Source organism: Lithobates pipiens, unplaced genomic scaffold (assembly GCF_037356315.1).
Source record: "Lithobates pipiens isolate NorthernLeopardFrog02 unplaced genomic scaffold, aLitPip1_a1.2 Scaffold_13, whole genome shotgun sequence".
Classification (NCBI taxonomy): Eukaryota; Metazoa; Chordata; class Amphibia; order Anura; family Ranidae; genus Lithobates; species Lithobates pipiens.
The window spans coordinates 289,351,037-289,373,663 of NW_027507718.1; the positions used below are offsets into that span (position 1 = coordinate 289,351,037).

General features: G+C 40.5%; 1 protein-coding gene across 2 annotated transcripts in view; it reads left to right on the forward strand.

The window, feature by feature from the left end:
* Positions 1 to 22,627, forward strand: part of ANK2 (ankyrin 2) — a 749,119-nt gene that overhangs the window by 91,040 nt on the left and 635,452 nt on the right. The window contains exon 1 of one of the 2 annotated variants that reach the window (XM_077476769.1): positions 14,349 to 14,487. The exons of the other annotated variant lie outside the window; for it this stretch is intronic. The gene's annotated coding sequence lies outside the window, so the exon portion shown is untranslated. Of the gene's footprint in view, positions 1 to 14,348; positions 14,488 to 22,627 lie in introns of those variants that run through there. 2 annotated transcript variants of the gene reach the window in all.

A 22,627-nucleotide genomic window follows, 5' to 3' on the forward strand; every position in this document is an offset into this window, starting at 1 on the left:
TCCCATTTGGACAGTTTATGGTCTGTGCAGGTAGGCTACTTTCACAGTGAGGCACTTTACATGCGCTATGACGCTAAAAATAGCCCCCCGAAAAGCACCTTGAAAGAGCCTCTTCTCTCACTCCAATGTGAAAGCCCAAAGGCTTTCACATTGGAGCAGTGTGCTGGCAGGACTGTAAAAAAAGTCCTGCAAGCCTTATCTTTGCAGCGCTGTAGTCCTAAAGCACCCCTGCGCATTAAAATAAATGGACAGCGCCTCCTAAAAATAGAGGCGCTTTACCGCCAACGCCCCCAATGCCTCAGTGTGAAAGTAGCCGTAGGGTCCACATGACCACAGACATGTGGTCCAGCAAGCATCAGAAGAAGTGGTACATCTCCTTATTAATTTATACGGAATAGAGCGATTCTGGTAAATACCACAATATGTCGCTACTACAATATGCTGTTGATCATGATAAATAAGTATTTATTAGCTTTGATCGTCAACTTCATTTAGTGGCCATAATGTAGTCCTTTCTTAATTCACGCTGTTCTATGAATTATGACCATCCAACCTGGAGAGAAAATAGCCTAGCAACATTGAATTTTGCTGTAACATGTTTTTATCCTGTCTGCAATTATCTGGATTCATGTTACAGTGTAATATAGAATGGGTATGGCCATGTAAAATAATTACTTCAAGTGCTGGCAGAGAGTGGTATTGGCATCTCTAACATTAGTAAAAAAAAAAACTACATAATAATTTGCTAGGTGATGGAGAGCTCAAAACCAGTAACTTTATGTGAAATATCCCCTGGCAAACTCAGTTGAAGGGTCTTTTGTCCATATTAAAGTGTAACTAAAGACAAAACTTTTTTTTTTTTTTAAGTGGTTGTAAAACCACTTATAAAGTCTGTCGACTCCTCTCTTTTAGATGATGCTATGTTCCACAGTTCGTGTGATTTTTTAAATAAAAGCAGCTATGTGCCTTATTTCAAAGCGCCCCCCGGCGTTCATGTGTCTGTCTTACTCTCTCCTCTCTCAGGCTGACAGCTACAGTGGGAGAGGCCAAGAATTCCCACTGATGTCAGCCGAGAGCAGGAGAGGAGAGGAGAGGAGAGGAGAGGAGAGGAGGAGAGAGACGGGCGGTCATATGAGCGCCGATCAGCAATATGCAGTAAGGTACACAGAGGCTTTTTTTTAAAAAAAAACACACACTGGGGAACATAGAATTATCTAACAGAGGGGATTGTAGAGACTTTACACTGTTATTCTATCATCAGGAAGGGAGGATTGGGGTTCTGACAGGCAGGGAGGGAAGAGGGAGAGAAGGACAGAGGAGAGCTGCGAGTGACGGAGGCACGTAAACTGACCACGGTGTCAGAGCTCAGCAGCCATGATAAACCGTGGTCAGTTTACAGGGGATAGGGCAGAATAAAGCAGGGTCAGCCAGGTATTTCAGGTGATACAAGGAGCCACATTACACAGCAGAAGCACTGTGCTGTAAAACATGATTTAAAGCAGGGGTCTCAAACTTGCGGCCATCCAACTGTTGCAAAATTACGATTCCCATGAAGCATTGCAAGGCTGACAGTTGCAAGCATGACTCCCACAGGCAGACGTATGACAGGACTTGTAGTTTTGCAACTTCAGGGGGATGCCAGTTTGAGGCCCCTGCTTTAAAGGAACAGGATCTAATACAGGATACAAACACTTTACGTTTTGGATAGAGTGGAGAGGGATTAGAACACCTGCCAGTTTGTTTTTTTTCCTGTCATTTCCCTTGTTAGAAAGATTCACTCTCTCTATTTGTATAAGAAAATCACAAATTTTAGATGAAATCAGAACAGTAATGGAAGGAAAGGAGTTCCAATGGGGACACTACTTCTAGTGACCCGGTTGACAACCTGGAATTCCCTCAATTTGTAGAGATTTTCTCTCACTTTGTATTTTGGCTATGGGACAGAAAGTGAAGGGAAGTTTTCCCTATAGGACGCAGATGGCATAAAAACTGACAGGGGTTATAACCCTCCCTTATTCTATCCAAAATGAAAAAAAAAGTTTTGTCTTAAAGAGGAAGTAAACCCTGATGGGTTTTACTTCCTCTTTTTCCCCCTGCAAAGAAAAACGTAATGGGCTAGATTGCATTGCATACTAGCCCATTATGTGCCACCTACCTGCAAATGATGTCCACGATGTCCTCGATGGTGGCCGCTGGCGCCACCAGTCACAGCATGAGCCCCTTAGAAACGACACAATCTTTCGGCCCTTTCTTCAGTGCGCCTGCGCCGATGACATTGGTGCAGTGTATATGGTAAATACATTGCATACTAGCCCATTATGTGCCACCTACCTGCAAATGATGTCCACGATGTCCTCGATGGTGGCCGCTGGCGCCACCAGTCACAGCATGAGCCCCTTAGAAACGACACAATCTTTCGGCCCTTTCTTCAGTGCGCCTGCGCCGATGACATTGGTGCAGTGTATATGGTAAATATCTCCTAAACCGTGCAGCTTTAGGAGATATTTCCAGTACCTACAGGTAAGCTTTATTATAGGCTTACCTGTAGGTACAAGTGGTGTAACAGAGTTACACTTTAATCACTTTGCCTCACACCTGTTCACCCCTTATGGACTAGAGCAATTTCTATAATTCTGCTACGGACCTGTTTGTTCAGCGATAACTTTGTCATTACTTAAAATATCAAGGTAACACATGTATTGTTTTTTAAAGGACAAACAAGGCTTTCTTTAGATGATATTGTCTTGCAACAATGATTTTTGTTTTCCAATCCCCACAAAATAAAGTGTAACAAAACTCAGGTTGAACTGTATGGACTGGTGTCTTTAGTCAACCTTACTAACTATGTAACTAACTATGTAACTATGTAACCATGAAATAAAATGCACATTTTCTTTTCCTTTTCGAACAGTGTTAGTTTAAAAATAAATATCATTACTGCAGATACAAAGAACACATTTTATTTTGTAATTTGTCCTGTTTAAAATGACACAAAAATTATGATTCTGGTACAAAGCATTGAAATATATTTACAAATGGAATAAAGTGGGCTTTTTTTTGTTTGTTTTTTTTGCGCTTTTTTAAATGTGAAATCAATAAATACTGTATATTTTAAGGTGTAAAAATGTGGTGTAAAAATGGTTAATAAAATAGAAAAGTGCAAAAAAAATAAAAAAAAAATCATCAGGAAAATAATAATTGAATGGAGAAAGAAATAAGGAGTTAATTAGGGTTTAAACAGAGGTACAGACTTTGTTTACTTTTCAGGTTGCTTTAACCACTTCAATACTGGACTCTTTTACCCCCTTCCTGCTCAGGCCAATTTTCAGCTTTCAGCACTCTTATACTTTGACAATTCATTCTCATTCAGTATTCAATTCAGTCGTTCTTGATATAAGTAATTGTGAAGCTCGGTAGCACCATTTCAAGGGCCGTATTAGGTAAATGAGACAGGTTAATTGCTCCCACCAAGATCCTTGATGATATAGAAAATATTTCCCTACCTTATTTATGGCAAAATTGTGTATGCAGTCATATGCGAAAGTTTGATCACAACTGTGCAGATTCACTAAACTTTCTCACCCATCAGCAAGGGAAATTCCCACTTTCGAGCCTCTTTACCCTTGTTCATTGGTAACTTGATGTAGCTAAATAATTATTTTATCTATGGCAAAACGCACAAAAAAAAAAAAAAAAAAAGTCTGAATGTTACATCATTTCGGAATTTTGCCCATACCTTAGTAATGTGGTCTATCGTTAACAAATATAGCAAATATACACCAGCTAGTACATGCATGCAAAATTTGATAACATATCTGTTAAAGTGGTAGTAAACCACTGAAAAAAAAAACCTGCAAGGCAATAGCATAATGTGCTAGTATGCATCACCGTTGACGTCAGCAGCTGCATACAGGGTCACTATATCCTTGCAGGTTTAGGAGATATTCTTTTTAACTACAGGTAAGCCTTATTATAGACATACCTGTCGGTAAAAATCACCAAGCGGATAATACAACCACTTTAAGCCCCATATACACTATGAGAAAATCGGAAGAAAAATTCCGTATAAGGCACGATCGTTCGATTTTCGTATAGTGTGTACACAACTTTTGACATCCAATTCCGACTTTGCAAACAAAAATTTTTAAAATTTTTCTTGTAATTGAACAGAATGAATGATTATCGTTTTAATGTGTACCGTTTTCGTACAAGAAATATCAGATACAAAAGACTGCACATTAGAGCTGCACGATACTGGCCAAATCGAGAATCACAATTTTTTTTGCTTAGATCATGATTCTCATGGCGTAACATCATCTCACACATTATACAAAAAAAGTGGGCTAACTTTACTGTTTCTTTTTTTTAAATTCATTAAAGTGTATTTTTTTCCCAAAAAAATTCATTTGAAAGACTGCTACGCAAATACAGTGTGACATAAAATATTGCAACAACCACCATTTTCTAAAAAAAAAAAAAAATATATATATATATATATATATATATATATATATATATATATATATATATATATATATAATGTTTGGGGGTTCTAAGTAATTTTCTAGCAAAAAATAATGTTTTTTTTTGTCAGAAAAGGGTTTAGACTTTAAGTGGTTAAACTTCCCTCATTTATAGACCGAAGTTCATTCCTTTGATCTAAAGAACAAAACGTTACAATGTTTATGTAATGCTAACTAGCTCAGGGCTGAGGAATGTTGTGATACTTGGCAGACTGCCTTTTTTTTTGACAGCTGTCGGCTTCAGCAGCGAATTCTCTGCATAGAAAGAATCGGGAAAATGCTTTAAGATCGTGAGGGGGAAAAAATTGCGATAATGATTCTTAGCGATTAATCGTGCAGCTCTACTGCATGTGATCAGAAGCAACAAATAACAAAGCAAAGCCTTTGTCCTACAAGATTTTTTTATTATTATTTCTAACCTCGGTTTTGACCTACTGTGAAACATCAAGGAAACCCAGCCGATCATTTATCCTGATTTTCCTATAGTGTGTAGCCCACTTTAGTCTTTAGTTTGCCTTTTATGACCAAATAATTTATTATTTGTAATAAATTAATTATATTTTATATACTTTAAAATTCTTTGTTGTTTAAGTTTTTGATGTGCATTCCACCCCAATATTCCCAACATTAGGAGGATACAGAACATTAAGAACAGCCTAATAATTGGAATGTGCTGCTTTGGTTAGTAAAGTGCTACGTGTTCAAATGCTCGTGGCGAGAGATTATTTTTAAAGTCCAGCAGTTCCTCTTCCCTAACAACCCCCTCCCCCCCCCCTTCTTGAAGCCACACATACCATTTTTCCTTCAGTCCTTTGGCCAGTCCACTGATGTCTTCCTCCTCCTCAGCAGCAGGGAATGATCCTTCCTCTTGGACAGTGTGGTGCTCACACGAAAACATGTGTGCACTACATTGTGAGAACCTAGGGCAGTGATGGCGAACCTTGGCACCTCAGATGTTTTGGAACAAGATATCCCATGATGCTCAATAACACTGCATAGTGCATACGTATCGTGGGAAACATCTGGGGTGCCAAGGTTCACCATCACTGCCCTAGGGGGTGTCCAAGATGACCCGAGCTCACAGGAAGTACTGTGGGGAACAGCTCCAGATTAACTATTATTGTAAAAGGTGCTTTTTTTTTTTACTTTACTGAACCACATATTTAAAAAAAAAAAACTCTAAAAGGCAGAGTCTGGCTTTAATTAAAAAACAGGAAAGGGGAGGCACCGACCTGAGTGTAGTATTAAAATGGTGACTTTATTAGGATAAGATTAAAAACACTTACAAGATGATAGAAGATGCATGCCTGTCAAAGTAAAAGTGCATTTCTGGTATTCCACATAGCTCTGTGGGTCCCACCACTGTTCTGGATAGCTGGAAAGGATTGAGAAGCTGGCTGGAATGGATCACAGTGTTTCTCCAGGAGCAAAGGAACCAAGCAGCTCCACACAGACCAGCATGGACCATGGAACAGGAAGTGATGTCACCGTCGCCTGATTGGACCTAAGCAGGGCTGGAATCTTGTCAATCAGGGCTGCAGTGATGAAAGGCTATGCGCTCGGAGCTGACTGCTCCTTCTACTGGCCTTTCAATGGATACATCACCATCCAGCTATTACAGCCACAACTATACCCCTAAGGATTACTCCATCTGGAGCGCCAGATAAACACTGACTATACTGGCTTTAATTTAAAAAATACCTACACAAATGAAACTTTCACTGGTGATCACACGAGAATAGCAGCATGAATTAAAACATGAAATAGGTTTCTATATTTATAACAGAAACATTTTAATATTAGGTGTTTAACATTTTTAAAAAAATTTATTTTATTGTGTTTAGCTTTGTATCACTAACATGGTGGTAAATGTACAGTAGTAGGAATGCCCATTACTTGGGTGTGTACCTGGAGCCCCAGGATGCTGAGTGTTTTTTTACTTTAATAAAATATAAAAATAACCAGACATGTTGAAGATGCAGATCATTATATTCAGCAAAAACACACATTAAATAATCCTCATTTTATAATTAATACATGTGTACTCATCCACAGAATATATTTCCATGGAATGTAAAATGTTTCTCTGTAGATATTGTATACCCATGTGTATATTAAAAGCATGTCAGCTTCCTTATTATACCCAAGGCTAGGGATAGGAGAAAGGTGTCCTTGGCGACCTGCCCCCTTGTGTATACTTCTGTCTAATGTACATGATTTATTAGACGTATTGTTCATTTCACCCTCATAATACACAGTTTAAAGGAAGAGGCATTACAATAAAATTCTGTCATTTTTTATGCATACTTTTTATGTTTAATTCTTTGGACAGACAAAACAAACCTGGGCAATTCTAATAGTGCATGTGATGACAAAATGCATTCACATTCCGTGAAAACAACTGAAAATTAGACCCAGGGTAGGTCCAAACAGAGAGCCAGCTGAATTTATGCATAAATTATACACAAATATTGTCTTCCAAGCTTGGCTTTTACAGATGTGATTACAGCAGCCTCCCTTTCACCATCTCCTGGGGTAAAAACCTTATTTTTTTTTTTTTTGTGCGGGTAGCAAGAGTCCACACAACAGGTATGTTTGAAACTTGTGACAACCAGCTTCTTTGCACTTTACTGTCACACTAAAGACTCGTACGCAAGATCGGATTTTCCGCAGACAAAGCGTCAGACTTTTGTCCGAAGGGCATGTGCCTGGATTTTGTCTTGCATACAAACGGTACACAATTGTTGGCCAACAAACATGAACGTAGTAACATACTAGACGTACTACGAGCCGATAAAGAGGAAGTTCAATTGTCAGGCACCACTCTTTGGGCTCCTGCTAATTACATGTTAGTAGAAGTTTAGTGAGTGTTGATTTGCACTTTTCATTTTGCGCTTTTCATCTTGTGCTTTTCAGATCGTTTCTGAGCGGACGTTCGTCAACCAGCCATGTTGCGGAATCAGAGGATATAACGCGTTCTTTATTATTGGCCTTTGAGTTATTGCTTTGACCCAAGTCCAGTCCAGGAACAGGAGGAGGAGGATTTCTTGGACCATAAATTGGTTGCTTTATTAATCGTGATCAATTATTTCACATGCCTTTGCTGTGGGAGCTCCAGGAGAATAATCTGGATGATTATCAGAATTATCTCCGGGTGAAGGACTGCTGCTTTCACTAACTCTTGGCATTGTTGACACCCTATATTAACCACTTGCCGACCGCCGCACGACGATATACGTCGGCAGAATAGCACGGGCAGGCATATGGGCGTATATATAAGTCCCTGCCTGCCCGATCGGGCCCCCCCCCCGTTGCCTGCGGCGGTCGGCATTCCGTCGAGAGCGATCCGGGATGAGGGGGCGGCCATTCATTCATGGCCACCCCCTCGCGATCGCTCTCGACGAATGGAAATCCCCGGTGACATCACTTCCTCTCCTGTAATGTAAACACAGGAGAGGAAGTGATGTATTCTCTCCTCCGTGTCGGTATTTTTCGTTCCGACACGGAGGAGAGCGGATCAGTAAGTTGCACCAACACTCTACACACACAGTAGAACATGCCAGGCACACTCACACCCCCCCTTTACCCCCCGATCACCCCCCCAATTACCCCTGCCCCCCAGTCACAGTGACACCAATGTCATTTTTTTTTTTTTTTTTTGCATTGGTGTCATTTGTGACTGTAATAACTGTTAGGGCAGTTAGAGTTAGCCCCCTTTAGTTCTAATGTACCCCCCTAACCCCCCCAATAAAGGTTTAACCCCGTGATCACCCCCCGTCGCCAGTGTCACTAAGGCTGGGTTCACATTGCAGCGGTTTATGAGAACGAATGTGATTCGCACCGCACTGCAGTGCAAATCACATCCGATCTCTGTGCGATTCGAGTTCAGCCATTCGCCGCACCCGCCGCACCCGCCACACCCGCCGCACCCGCCGCAAATTCGCACGGGACCCTTTTTTTGGCCCGCAGCAGAATCGGATCGCATGGGTGTTCACACCATGCGATCCGAGTTTGCAGATCGCACTGCGATATGCGAACTGATCTGGGGGTGTCAGTAACATTTCACTGACACTCCCAGCAGTTCGCATAGGGCAGTGTGAACTGCCGCCGGGAGGCATGCGATGCGGGAACCCGCCGCGGATTCGCGGCGTTTCCGCATCGCTCCAGTGTGAACCCAGCCTAATAAGCGATCATTTTTCTGATCGCCGTATTAGTGTCACAGGTGACGCTAGTTAGGCAGGTAGGTATTTAGGTTCGCCGCAGCTTTTTATAGCGCCAGGGACCCCCATATACTACCGCATAAAGCCCCCTGATTGCCCCCTAGTTAACCCTTTCACCTGTGATCACCATATAACTGTTACAGGTGGCGCTGGTTGGTTAGTTATTTTTTTATAGTTTCAGGGCACCCGCCATTTATTACCTAATAAAGGTTTAACCCCCTGATCACCCGGCGGGTGTCATTTGTGACTAATAACTGTTAGGGCAGTTAGGGTTAGCCCCCTTTAGTTCTAAGGTACCCCCCTAACCCCCCCAATAAAGGTTTAACCCCGTGATCACCCCCCGTCGCCAGTGTCACTAAGGCTGGGTTCACATTGCAGCGGTTTGAGAACGGATGTGATTCGCACCGCACTGCGGTGCAAATCACATCCGATCTCTGTGCGATTCGAGTTCAGCCATTCGCCGCACCCGCCGCAAATTCGCACGGGACCCTTTTTTTGGCCCGCAGCAGAATCGGATCGCATGGGTGTTCACACCATGCGATCCGAGTTTGCAGATCGCACTGCGATATGCGAACTGATCTGGGGGTGTCAGTAACATTTCACTGACACTCCCAGCAGTTCGCATAGGGCAGTGTGAACTGCCGCCGGGAGGCATGCGATGCGGGAACCCGCCGCGCATTCGTGGCGTTCCCGCATCGCTCCAGTGTGAACCCAGCCTAATAAGCGATCGTTTTTCTGATCGCTGTATTAGTGTCACAGGTGACGCTAGTTAGGCAGGTAGGTATTTAGGTTCGCCGCAGCTTTTTATAGCGCCAGGGACCCCCATATACTACCGCATAAAGCCCCCTGATTGCCCCCTAGTTAACCCTTTCACCAGTGATCACCATATAACTGTTACAGGTGACGCTGGTTGGTTAGTTATTTTTTTATAGTTTCAGGGCACCCGCCATTTATTACCTAGTCTCACTAGTGTACCCCTAAATTTAGGGGTGTCTACTTTCCAAAATGGGGTCATTTGGGGGGGGTTTGTGCCATCTTGGCATTTTATGGCCTTCAAAACTGTAACGCCCTTAGAAAGCCTGAAGGCGGTGCTTGGTTTTCGGGGCCCCGTACGCGGCTAGGCTCCCAAAAAGTCCCACATATGTGGTATCCCCGTACTCAGGAGAAGCAGCAGAATTTATTTTGGGGTGTCATTTCACATATGCCCATGGCATGCGTGAGCAATATATCATTTAGTGACAACTTTGTGAAAAAAAAAAAAAAAAAAAAAAAGTTTGTAATTTTCCCGCAACTTGTGGCAAAATATAAAATATTCCATGGACTCAACATGCCTCTCAGCAAATAGCTTGGGGTGTCTACTTTCTAAAATGGGGTCATTTGTGGGGGTTTTGTGCCATCTTGGCATTTTATGGCCTTCAAAACTGTAATAGGTAGTGAGAAGTGAACTCAAAAATTTACGCCCTTAGAAAGCCTGAAGGCGGTGCTTGGTTTTCGGGGCCCCGTACGCGGCTAGGCTCCCAAAAAGTCCCACATATGTGGTATCCCCGTACTCAGGAGAAGCAGCAGAATTTATTTTGGGGTGTCATTTCACATATGCCCATGGCATGTGTGAGCAATATATCATTTAGTGACAACTTTGTGAAAAAAAAAAAAAAAAAAAAAAGTTTGTAATTTTCCCGCAACTTGTGGCAAAATATAAAATATTCCATGAACTCAACATGCCTCTCAGCAAATAGCTTGGGGTGTCTACTTTCTAAAACGGGGTCATTTGTGGGGGTTTTGTGCCATCTTGGCATTTTATGGCCTTCAAAACTGTGATAGGTAGTGAGAAGTGAACTCAAAAATTTACGCCCTTAGAAAGCCTGAAGGCGGTGCTTGGTTTTCGGGGCCCCGTACGCGGCTAGGCTCCCAAAAAGTCCCACATATGTGGTATCCCCGTACTCAGGAGAAGCAGCAGAATTTATTTTGGGGTGTCATTTCACATACGCCCATAGCATGTGTGAGCAATATATCATTTAGTGACAACTTTGTGTAAAAAAAAAAAAATAAAATTTTTTTTGTCATTATTCAATCGCTTGAGGCAAAAAAATAAAATATTCAATGGGCTCAACATGCCTCTTATCAATTTCCTTAGGGGGTCTACTTTCCAAAATGGGGTCATTTGGGGGGGTTTTGTACTGCCCTGCCATTTTAGCACCTCAAGAAATGAGATAGGCAGTCGTAAACTAAAAGCTGCGTAAATTCCAGAAAACGTACCTTAGTTTGTAGATGTGACAACTTTTGCGCAAACCAATAAATATACAATTATTGACTTTTTTTTTACCAAAGACATGTGGCTGAATACATTTTGGCCTAAATGTATGACTAAAATTGAGTTTATTGGATTTTTCTAATAACAAAAAGTAGAAAATATCATTTTTTTTCAAAATTTGCGGTCTTTTTACGTTTATATCGCAAAAAATAAAAATCGCAGAGGCAATCAAATACCATCAAAAGAAAGCTCTATTTGTGGGAAGAAAAGGACGCAAATTTTGTTTGGGTACAACATTGCATGACCGCGCAATTACCAGTTAAAGCAGCGCAGTGCCAAAGTGTAAAAAGACCTCTGGTCATTTACCAGCAAAATGGTCCGGTCTGAAAGTGGTTAAGAAGCAAGACACATGCATGAGGCTTTTATTTTATTTTCTTGGTTGAATAATGATTTGATTTGTTATATTTTCTATATTTTTGTATGCATAGAATGCACTTTTTGGTTACATTCTATTGGCAGATAGCATGTCTAACTTTATTAGTTTTCTTTTTTTAATGCACAATAAAACAAATTGTGGAGAATAATACTTGGCTATGTGTTTTACTTCAAATGACAGTTTGGGAGTAGGCAGTTACATTTTAAAAAATACAATGTAAAATTAACAAAGGACACCAAAATAGTTGTATCTTTGATCTTAAAAACTATGGGATTATGGTGTTGTGGTAACTTGCACCAAAAAGAAATAACAAGCATAATAATATTATTCTTGATTTCACTAGAAAAAAAAGCCTTTGAAAATGAGTTTGCCATAACTCCATCAGTATCACCAGCAAAGCAGCTTCATTATTATCCCATTAAAGAAGAAGGGAATGTGCGCTGCGCTTTGATATTTGACAATTTGCCATGTCATGACTGTTACCTCCCCATTACGAACGCTAGTTTACAAGACCGAATGCTTCTGGCTTGTCCTTGCTTCCGAGCATGCGTGTTTATACATTGGACCTTTGTATGACGGACTTGTGTACACATGATGGGAAAATCTGACAACAGACTAAAAATTTACTAGCTTGCCATCCAACATTTGTTGGCGGAAAGTTGGCTTACAATTGTATGATGGAGCGTACTAGCGGTCGGATTTTAGGCAAACAATCTGTCATCACACAATTCCCGGACGAAAATCCGATCATGTGTACGAGGCTTTAGAGTCCATTCACAATTGTGCAACTTAAAAATAATTTGATTTCCATTGCGATTTACTCTTCGATTTGAATGCAACTTTAGATGAGTGCTGTTTTTGATCACCGTGATTGTACGTGCTCTACTAAGTCATTAGACATGTGCAGAATGGAAAAATGTATTTTGTTTTGTTTGGTTTCTTTATTTTCTAAAGAATTTACTAATTTTTAGAATGATTTGCATTGGTTGAAAATTGATCAACTGATTCAAATTCTTTGTGATGAATAGCTGCTTGTTAAGGAACGGGGCTGGGAAGCCGGCCATGGCACCCTTAACAACTGGTGACTCATCAGCTGTCAGTGGGTTTCCCCTGAATGTAAAAGAAAGAATGCCGGCAATGATAAATAAATGAAAGAAAATGGCGTATGGCCTCCCCCCCTCATGCATACCAGGGCCCTTCGGGTCTGGTATGGATTTTAGGGTGAACCTCACACCAAAATTAAAAAAGGGGGTACAAGCGAGCGCCCCCCATTTTCTGAATCATACCAGGCAACGTGCCCTCAACATGGGTGGGTGCTTTGAGACAGGGGGGGTTTGCTCCCCCAAAGCACCTTGTACCCATGTTGATGGGGACAAGGGCCTCTTTCGCACAACCCTGGCCGGTGGTTGTGGGGGTCTGCGGGTGGGGGGCTTTTCCGTTTCTCTACATTGCCGGTATTGTTTTCACAAGTCGCACCCAAATCTATATCATACAGGTGCAACTTTCTTGCAGCTTTTGAGGATTTTCATTGAGGTCCATGGACCTCAAGTCACATGAAAGTCGGATCAAAGTAGTGCAGGAACTACTTTGAAGTTACTGCGACTTGAAGTCACATGTATATGAACGGTTATCATAGAGAAGCATGGGATGCGACTTGTCATATGGCTATGGGGTCCAATGTCACATGATCAGCCAGCAGGCTCATTGAATAATAACACATGGGTCCCCCCATCCACACAAGCGATGTGAATGGAGGAATTCTCCCTATTGTGCTATTATATTATGACAGTGGGGAGCCCTCTGCTGTCAGAATACACTGATCAGTGCTGCAGCAGCTGTTCGAATGAAAAATGTCCGACATTCCCATTCAACAGAAATCTAATGATCAGGAATGGCCATAGATGGATTGAAATTTTTCTGGTCCCTGCCAAACCGGTCGAATTTTGATTCATCTATGGCCTATTTTTTAAAAGCTAAATGTAAAAAACCTTTACTCCTAAAGGATAACTCTACTTTCATAGGAACAAAATAGTAAAAATAATAATATGGCTTATGCAATTGCTATATAAGCCATATTGTAAAAATTGTCTTTCCTTTTCAGTTTGCAGTGCTGTAATTTTCTGAAAAATTCAGTGCATAATGGCTACCTGGAGGCATTCTTTACATTCTTTAGTTGGTGTTGGGAACGCCCCAGAAATGTCATTTCCTGCTTGTCTGATTGCCTTAAATGATTTTCCCAGAATTCAGCACTAAGATACAAGTAACATTTTAGGCAAACTGCAACAAAAATGTAATTTATGATGAGATACTCCAACTTAACAATTCAGAGATGAATCAGAGATGCAGACCTTGACACTTTCCTCATTAGAACACTGCAAGTGCATCAGCTGATTAATAATGAAAATGTCACTCCCATTCAGATTTACTCTGCACACTGACATCATTTCCTTTAGAACAGAAAGGTAGAAATCTGCAACAAAGTTTGCTAAAATCCTATCAATGCACATTTTTCACCCAGATGGGATTTTTGTTATATATATATATATATATAATGTTTGGGGGTTCTAAGTAATTTTATAACAAAAACGACAGATTTTAACTTGTAAGCAACAAATGTCAGAAAAATGCTTAGGCATGAAGGGGTTAATTTAGATTGCACTTATATATGACATCCGGACCCCTCACCCTCAGCTCATCAGTAAATGTCAAAAACCATATTGGCCTCCACTGATCGATAATCCATGACCTCCCTGCTGGAGAAAGCCGACACCAATAGGAAGGATAATTGGAGGAGCAAAGATCATCCTTCTGATGGTACTGCACCTGTCAGAAGGGCAGACTGGCGTGGGCGTGGCAGAGGATACTAAGCTCCCCGATTGGTCACCTCGCCTTGAAGTGACATCACCGCTGATCGGTGTGGGCGGTGCGACCAATGTGTCAGCAGCATCAGCAGCACATGGGCGATCAGTAGAACCAGGAGGGCATCCTGTGTGCGGGCATCCTGTGTGCGGGCGCTGTCTTCTCTGGGAGTCATCTACATACAGACTTCTGTACCGAGTAAGTGACCCCGCTGTCTGTCTATAGGGAGGGAGGGGACAGGAGAAGGGAATGACAGGAGTGCCAGCACGGGATTTAGAGCTGGTTATCTCATCTGCTCAGCTCTATCAGCACAAGATTGGGAGAAAGCTGCTGAGTAGAACTGATAGAAATGAAGTTGTCTTTGCAGTGTGTGTAAGTTGTGATCAGGGTGTTGTATGTCCTAGTTTACAAACTTGTGCGATGTTCACTGTGATAGTCTGGGGGCTGCTGCTGGTTTATTCATGTGTGCAGTTGGTTGGAGGATCTGCTGTGTTTTATTAGTGTGTTCTGATCGCCCAGATCTCAGGCATTCTGCAGCATCATTATCTAATGGGTACCACAATGTACAATGTCTGGCTCCAGGCGGCCACACCCTTCCCATCCTATGGCAGGGTGACAGCACAGGATGGCTGGATCAGACATCACCAAATCCACAGTGCCAGCATCAGTGTATGGCCAGGGGGGCTTTGTGGGGGCAAGTTCTACCATCATTTCACTTGTATGCCATAAAACTAAATATCTATTGTCATAGTTTACCTTGTACTCTTCATGGGACAGGAGATCTTCTATAACGTGTATACTACAATAGATATTATATAATGCACCTTGTATATAATAGTATAGATCTAGTCGTTTATAATAATGTATACCTTATATACATACCTTGTACATCTTATATATATATATATATCTTGTATATGATAGTGTAGGTCATATTTATCTAATATAGATCTAGTTTATAATAGTATAGATCTTATATAAATGTCTTGTATGTCTTATATATGTACCCTGTAGCTATTATATAATAAAGTAGATCGTATATATCTAGTATAGATCTTGTATCTAGTATATAAAAATATAGCTCTAGTATCTAGTTTATAATAGTATAGATCTTATATACATATCTTGTACATCTTATATATGTATCAACTATATAGTACTGTAAATCTTATATATCTATTATAGATCTCTATCTAGTATATAATAGTATAGATCTAGTATCTAGTTTATATTAGTATAGATCTTATATGCATATCTTGTACATCCTATATATGTGCCTATATATAATAGTGTAGATCCTATATAACTAGTATTCATCTTGTATCAAATATATATAGTGAAGATGCAGTATCTTGCATACATGTTATATATGTATCTTCTACCCAGTATAGATCCTTTATCTTGTATAGATCTTATATAACTATCTTGTATCCAGTATATATCTCATATCTTGTAGATAATAGAAAAAATCTAATATTTTGCATATGTCTTATATAAGCATCTTGTATCTAGTATAGAATATGTATATCTATCTATCTATCTATATATATATATATATATATATATATATATATATATATATATATATATATATATATATATATATCTATATATATATATCTATATATATATATATATATATATATATCTATATATATATCTATATATATAGATCTTATATAAGTATCTCGTATATAGTGTAGATCCTATGTACTGTATGTACCTTATGTCTAGTATATATTTTGTATCTAGTATATGATAGCATAGATTTAATGTCTTGCACAGATTAAATATTAAATATATTGTATCTAGTATAGATCTAGTATCTTGTATAGATCTTATATAAGAATCTTGTATATAGTGTCAATCCTATGTACTGTATAGTTCTTGTATCTAGTATATGATAGCATAGATCTAATGTCTTGCACAGATTAAATATATAAGTATCTTGTATTTGATATAGATCTAGTATCTTGTATAGATCTTATATAAGTGTCTTGTATATAGTGTCGATCCTATATATGTGCCTTGTATCCAGTATAGATCTTGTATAAGTATCTCATATCTAGTATAGTTAGTATAATTCTTATATATGTCCCCTGTACTTGGTATAGATCTTCTATATAGTATATGATGGTATATAGATCAAGTGTCTTGTGTAGATTAAATATATGAGTATCTTGTATCTGATATAGATCTTGTATTTTGTATAGATCTTATAAAAGTATCTTGTATATAATGTAGATGCTATACATGTACCTTGAATCTAGTAAAGTTTATATATGTATCTAGTTTCTTGTATCTAGCATAGATCTTGTATGTTGTATCTAGTATAGCTAGTAAAGGAGTATATAAACAGAATAGTAAATCATATGGGAAAAGAAAAGTAACACAAGGAGGAGGAGTCATATAAGATTGAACGAGACTTATGAGAGGCTAAAGCCCCATACACACTAATAGATTTTCTGCAGATTTTTGTCTTCAGATTTACCAAAACCATATAGTGCAAGGACCTGCCTGATTGCATACATTTAAACTCTTATGGTTTAACCTCATATTATATGGTTCTGGTAAATCTGATGAAAAAATCTGCAGAAAATTGAATAGTGTGTATGGGGTCTTAGGCTCTGTTCACACTGCTGCGATGGCAACTTTGCCCTGCAACTTACTTCCAACTTAATCCGACTTGGATGCTATTTGGGAGCCTGTACAAGGGCTGAAATCACACCCAAGTCGGACCAAAGTAATGCAGGAACCTTTTCTAAAGTCAGTGCGACTTGTGTAGTATCAGTTAAGATGGCTTTCATAGGGAAACAATAAATTTGACATGTCATGCAACTTGGGGTCTCACAAGTTGGATCTCATGTCACGGCAATGTGAACCGAGCCTTAGGCAGACTGCCCTGCTATTCACAGTTTAGAAATGACAGGATCCTGTATTGTGATAGTAGTGATAACACACTAAGACCTTCTAAATTGAGATGGACCCCTTTTTGAGGAATGCCTCATTCACAACATTGAAATCAGTATATTGTAAGTGTTATAAATATCAAGTGTTATGAAATGCCATTGTCACCTAATTCTAAAACTTGTGAATGGGTTACACTGTATATACACATATAGTGCACCCTATTTGTGGTTATCATTCCGCAGTTATACAATGTTTCTGTTTGTATTCAGGGAGTTGCCTTGATCACTAAAATGTGTGGTGCTATATTCTCTCTAGATAACAATATGATGCGAGAGAAATTACAAAGACTGCAATTACAGGCTGACAGTTTATTAGAGGCATCACCAGTAGTCATTTGTGAATTAACTCATTTAGTAACCTGTATGATTGGGTTTACTTTAAATGAAATATAGTATGAGGCCCCAGTTGTCTGTCATTTCTTTCACTGTTGCTGCTGTTTATTTAATGCTGCCCCGCCTTTTTTTATTATGTGACTCCAGTATTAGGCGTTGTTTTTTACTAGACCCCAGTTAGTTCGACACAAACTTAATATGTATAAAACTGCTGGGCCCCCAAATAATATTTTTGGGACCCCATGTTAGGTCTTTTAACAAACAGAGTGCATATATGCATACATAAAATACAGATCTATAAATTGTTGGTACTATATAAATCCTGTATAATAACAATACTGTAATATTAATAATGGAAAAAAAGACTCCACCCAGAATTGATATTTCATTAGGGGCCAAGTCATTTGCTGCCCTTCTTATAAAGCCTGGTACACACTATGAGTGGCAGCTTCAGTCAGAGCTGCTGTACTAACTATGTGAAGTTAGTACAGTGATCTCTCATCAGACCACAGGACATGGTTCCAGTAATCCATGTCCTTAGTCTGCTTGTCTTCAGCAAACTGAGGGTTTTCTTGTGCTTCATCTTTAGAAGAGGCTTCCTTCTGGGACAATAGTCATGCAGAACAATTTGATGCAGTGTGCGGTGTATGGTCTGAGCACGGACAGGCTGACCCCCTACCCCTTAAACCTCTGCAGCAATGCTGGCAGCACTCATACGTCTATTTCCCAAAGACAACCTCTGGATATGACGCTGAGCACGTGCACTCAACTTCTTTGGTCAACCATGGCGAGGCCTGTTCTGAGTGAAATCTGTCCTGTCAAACCGCTGTATGGTCTTGGCCACCGTACCTTCCTATAAAGCCTGGTACACACTATAAGTGTCAGCTTTGGTCGGAGCTGCTGTACTAACTATCTGAAGATAGTACAGCGATCTCTCCCGCTGAGTGTTCTGACGGGGTGAAAGAGTCACCCCCGCCCCTCCGCTGTTGGCTGAGAGAGCTGATCAGAAGTCAGTCAGCTGCTGGTTTTCCAGCATGCTCATCCGACAGAAGCCGGCCAAATGGTGCCATACACATGGGCCGAATGTCAGCCGTTGTTTTTTTTAACCAGCCGATGTTGCCCAGCATTCGGGCAGTGTGTACGGGGCTTAAGTATTCAAAAACTCAGCAGCAAGATTACGCTACTGCAGTTCCTGTCTCTATTACCATCTACCTTGGAGTTTTGGGCATCCTTACCCATTTTAAACTGTGCCCATTCCTCTTGCTGTAATATTTAAAGAGGTTGTAAGCCCCCCACAAAAAACAAACAAACAAACAAACAAACAAACAAAAAAACCTGTAAGACAAAGGCATAATAAGCTAGTATGCATTGCATACTAGCTCATTATGAAATACTTACCTTAGAACGAAGCCCTGCAGAGGTGCTCACACACTGCTGAGATGGCTGACATCTTTCCTGGTGTTTCTTCCGGGTTCGCGGGCTCCGGCGCTGTGACTGGCCGGGGGCCGCAATAACATCACTCCCACGCATGGGAGCCGCCGGTCACAACATGGGCAGCTGTTCCAGACCGCATGCGCTGATGACGTCATCAGCAAAGTATATAGTAAATATCCCCTAAACGGCTAAACGGTGCAAGTATAGGAGATATTTACAGTACCTACAAGTAAGCCTTATAATAGGCTTACCTGTAGGTACAATTCAACAAGAAGCCTTTGCTTTACAATGTAAAATGCATTTACAATCCAGCAGGGAGAGTGGAGCCATTTATAATATGCTTGGAGGTGTGCTGGACTGGAAGCTCTCAAGACAAGGAAACCTATTTTTCTGTTGTTAATTAAAAAAAAAAAAAAAAAAAAAACACTTTTCACTGCAATAACCATGTTAGCCTTGGTACTGCCTCTCACAAACTTGCCACACCAGGATCCAGTGCAGTTTCTCATATTGAATGATAGCTAGAGTCATTCGGCCCATTTCCTGTAGGCTGAGGTTGTTATGTACCCACTGGGCTTATAGGACTTCTAGACTGAGCACTGCACTCCAGCTTCTAGGGGATATATATATATTTCTACCTGCAGTCTTCATGCCAGTTCACTGACATCAAGGGTCTTTCCTTTTCTTCATCAGCAGTGGAGATAGGCTGTCCTTCCTGGACTGATCATATAATGTGTGGGCAGTGCTCAATCTAGAAGTCCTGTAAGCCCAGGGGCTCCATGACAACCTTAGCCTACAGGAAGTGGGCCGAATGACATATATATATATATATATATATATATATATATATATATATATATATATACAGTATCTCACAAGTGAGTACACCCCTCATATTTTTGTAAATATTTTATTATATCTTTTCATGTGACAACACTGAAGAAATTACACTTTGCTACAATGTAAAGTAGTGAGTGTACAGCTTGTATAACAGTGTAAATTTGCTGTCCCTTTTAAAATAACTCAACACACAGTCATTAATTTCTAAACCGCTGGCAACAAAAGTGAGTATACCCCTAAGTGAAAGTGTTCAAATTCTACCCAAAGCGTCAATATTTTGTGTGGCCACCATTATTTTCCAGCACTGCCTTAACCCTCTTGGGCATGGAGTTCACCAGAGCTTCACAGGTTGTTACTGGAGTCCTCTTCCACTCCTCCATGAGGGCATCACGGAGCTGGTGGATGTTAGAGACCTTGTGCTCCTCCACCTTCCTTTGAGGATGCCCCACAGATGCTCAATAGGGTTTAGGTCTGGAGACATGCTTGGCTAGTCCATCACCTTTACCCTCAGCGACTTTAGCAAGGCAATGGTCGTCTTGGAGGTGTGTTAGGGATCCTTATTATCTTAGAATACTGCCCTGCTGTCCAGTCTCTGAAGGGAGGGGATCATGCTCTGCTTGAGTATGTCACTGTACATGTTGGCATTCATGGTTACCTCAATGATTTGTAGCTCCCCAGTGTCGGCAGCACTCATGCAGCCCCAGACCATGACACTCCCACCACCATGCTTGACTGTAGGCAAGACACACCTCTTTGGACTCCTCACCTGGTTCCTGCCACACATGCTTGACATTATCTGAACCAAATAAGTTTATCTTATTTCATCAGACCACAGGACATGGTTCCAGTAAACCATGTCCTTAGTCCGCTTATGTTCAGCAAACTGCAGGTTTTCTTGTGCTTCATCTTTAGAAGAGGCTTCCTTCTGGAACGATATCCATGCAGAACAATTTGATGTAGTGTGCGGCGTATGGTCTGAGCACTGACAGGCTGACCCCTCACCCCTTCAACCTCTGCAGCAATGCTGGCAGCACTTATGCGTCTATTTCCTAAAGACAACCTCTGGGTATAACGCTGAGCATGTGCACTCAACTTCTTTGGTCGACCATGGCGAGGCCTGTTCTGAGTGGAATCTATCCTGTCAAACCGCTGTATGGTCTTGGCCACCGAACTGCAGCTCAGTTTCAGGGTCTTGGCAATCTTTTTATAGCCTAGGCCATCTTTATGTAAAGTAGCAATTCTTTTTTTCAGATCATCAGAGAGTTCTTTGCCATGAGGTGCCATGTTGAACTTCCAGTGACCAGTATGAGAGAGTGAGGGCTATAACACCAAATTTAACAAACCTGCTCCCCATTCACACCTAAGACCTTGTAACACGAGTCACATGACATTGGGGAGGGAAAAGGGCTAATTGGGCCCAATTTGGACATTTTCACTTAGGGGTGTACTCAATTTTGTTGCCAGTGGTTTAGACATTAATAGTTGTGTGTTGATTTATTTTGAGGGGACAGAAAATGTACACTGTTATACAAGCTGTACACTCACTACTTTACATTATAGCAAAGTATAATTTCCTCAGTGTTGTCACATTAAAAGATATAATAAAATATTAACAAAAATGTGAGGGGTGTACTCACTTTCGTGAGATACTGTGTATGTATATATATATATATATATATATATATATATATATATATATATATATATAGGGTTTTTTCAAATTAATACATTTATTTGATTTAAGGAATTTTGTTACTATCGAGGAGATTAAAGAAAATGTTTCTTGCAAATAAATATAAATTTAACTCAGATCTTGTACACTGTCTGAAAATACTTTAGCATTAAATACGCTTATAGGTGTGTCTAGTGTCTGTTCCCCCAAAATGTGCTAACTTTACATCTGCCATTTTCTACATCACTACTCTTTCCTGTAGTAAAGAAGGGGCCAGCAGGTAGTATTGCAGAGTGCAGGGGACTCAGAAATGACCTATTTCTATTATTTTCTGGATAGCAACAGAGTAATTTTAAATAAATGCTTACTTTTAGGCTAGGTTCACATTGCTGCGATGCGGGAACGCCGCGAATCCGTGGCGTTTTCCCGCATCGCATACCTCCCGCCGGCAGTTCACACTGCCCTATGCGGACGGCTGGGGGTGTCAATGTTATGTTAATGACACCCCCAGATCCGTCGGCAGATCGCAGTGCGATCTGCCGACTCGCACAGGAATCGGATCGCATGGTGTGAACCCCCATGCGATCTGATTCCGTTGCGGACCCAAAAAAGGGTCCCGTGCGAGTTTGCTGCGGGACCGCTGCGAGTTCAGCCATACTATCTGTATGGCTGAACTCGCAGCGCTACGGAGATCGGATGTGATTTGCTGTGCGAATCACATCCGGTTCTCCCCCCGCAGCGGTGTGAACCCAGCCTTAAAGTGGAACTCCAGCTTGCTTCTAAATTCGACCCAAAGTGTCAATATTTTGTGTGGCCACCATTATTTTCCAGCACTGTCTTAACCCTCTTGGGCATGGAGTTCACCAGAGGTTTCGTCTGTCATTTACCTCCTGCTCACCACTGTCTGAATTGAACTCTATATTTGTTCCTGTATTTATTTTTTATGGACTTCATTTACATGTGCTACACCTTTTCCATATATGCTTTTTATTGATTTTCTTCAATATTGTGCTAGCTGCTGGTGTTTTACTATTAATGTCCATACTAGAATTTATATAAGTGCAGCAGATATTTATTTATTTATTTATTATGG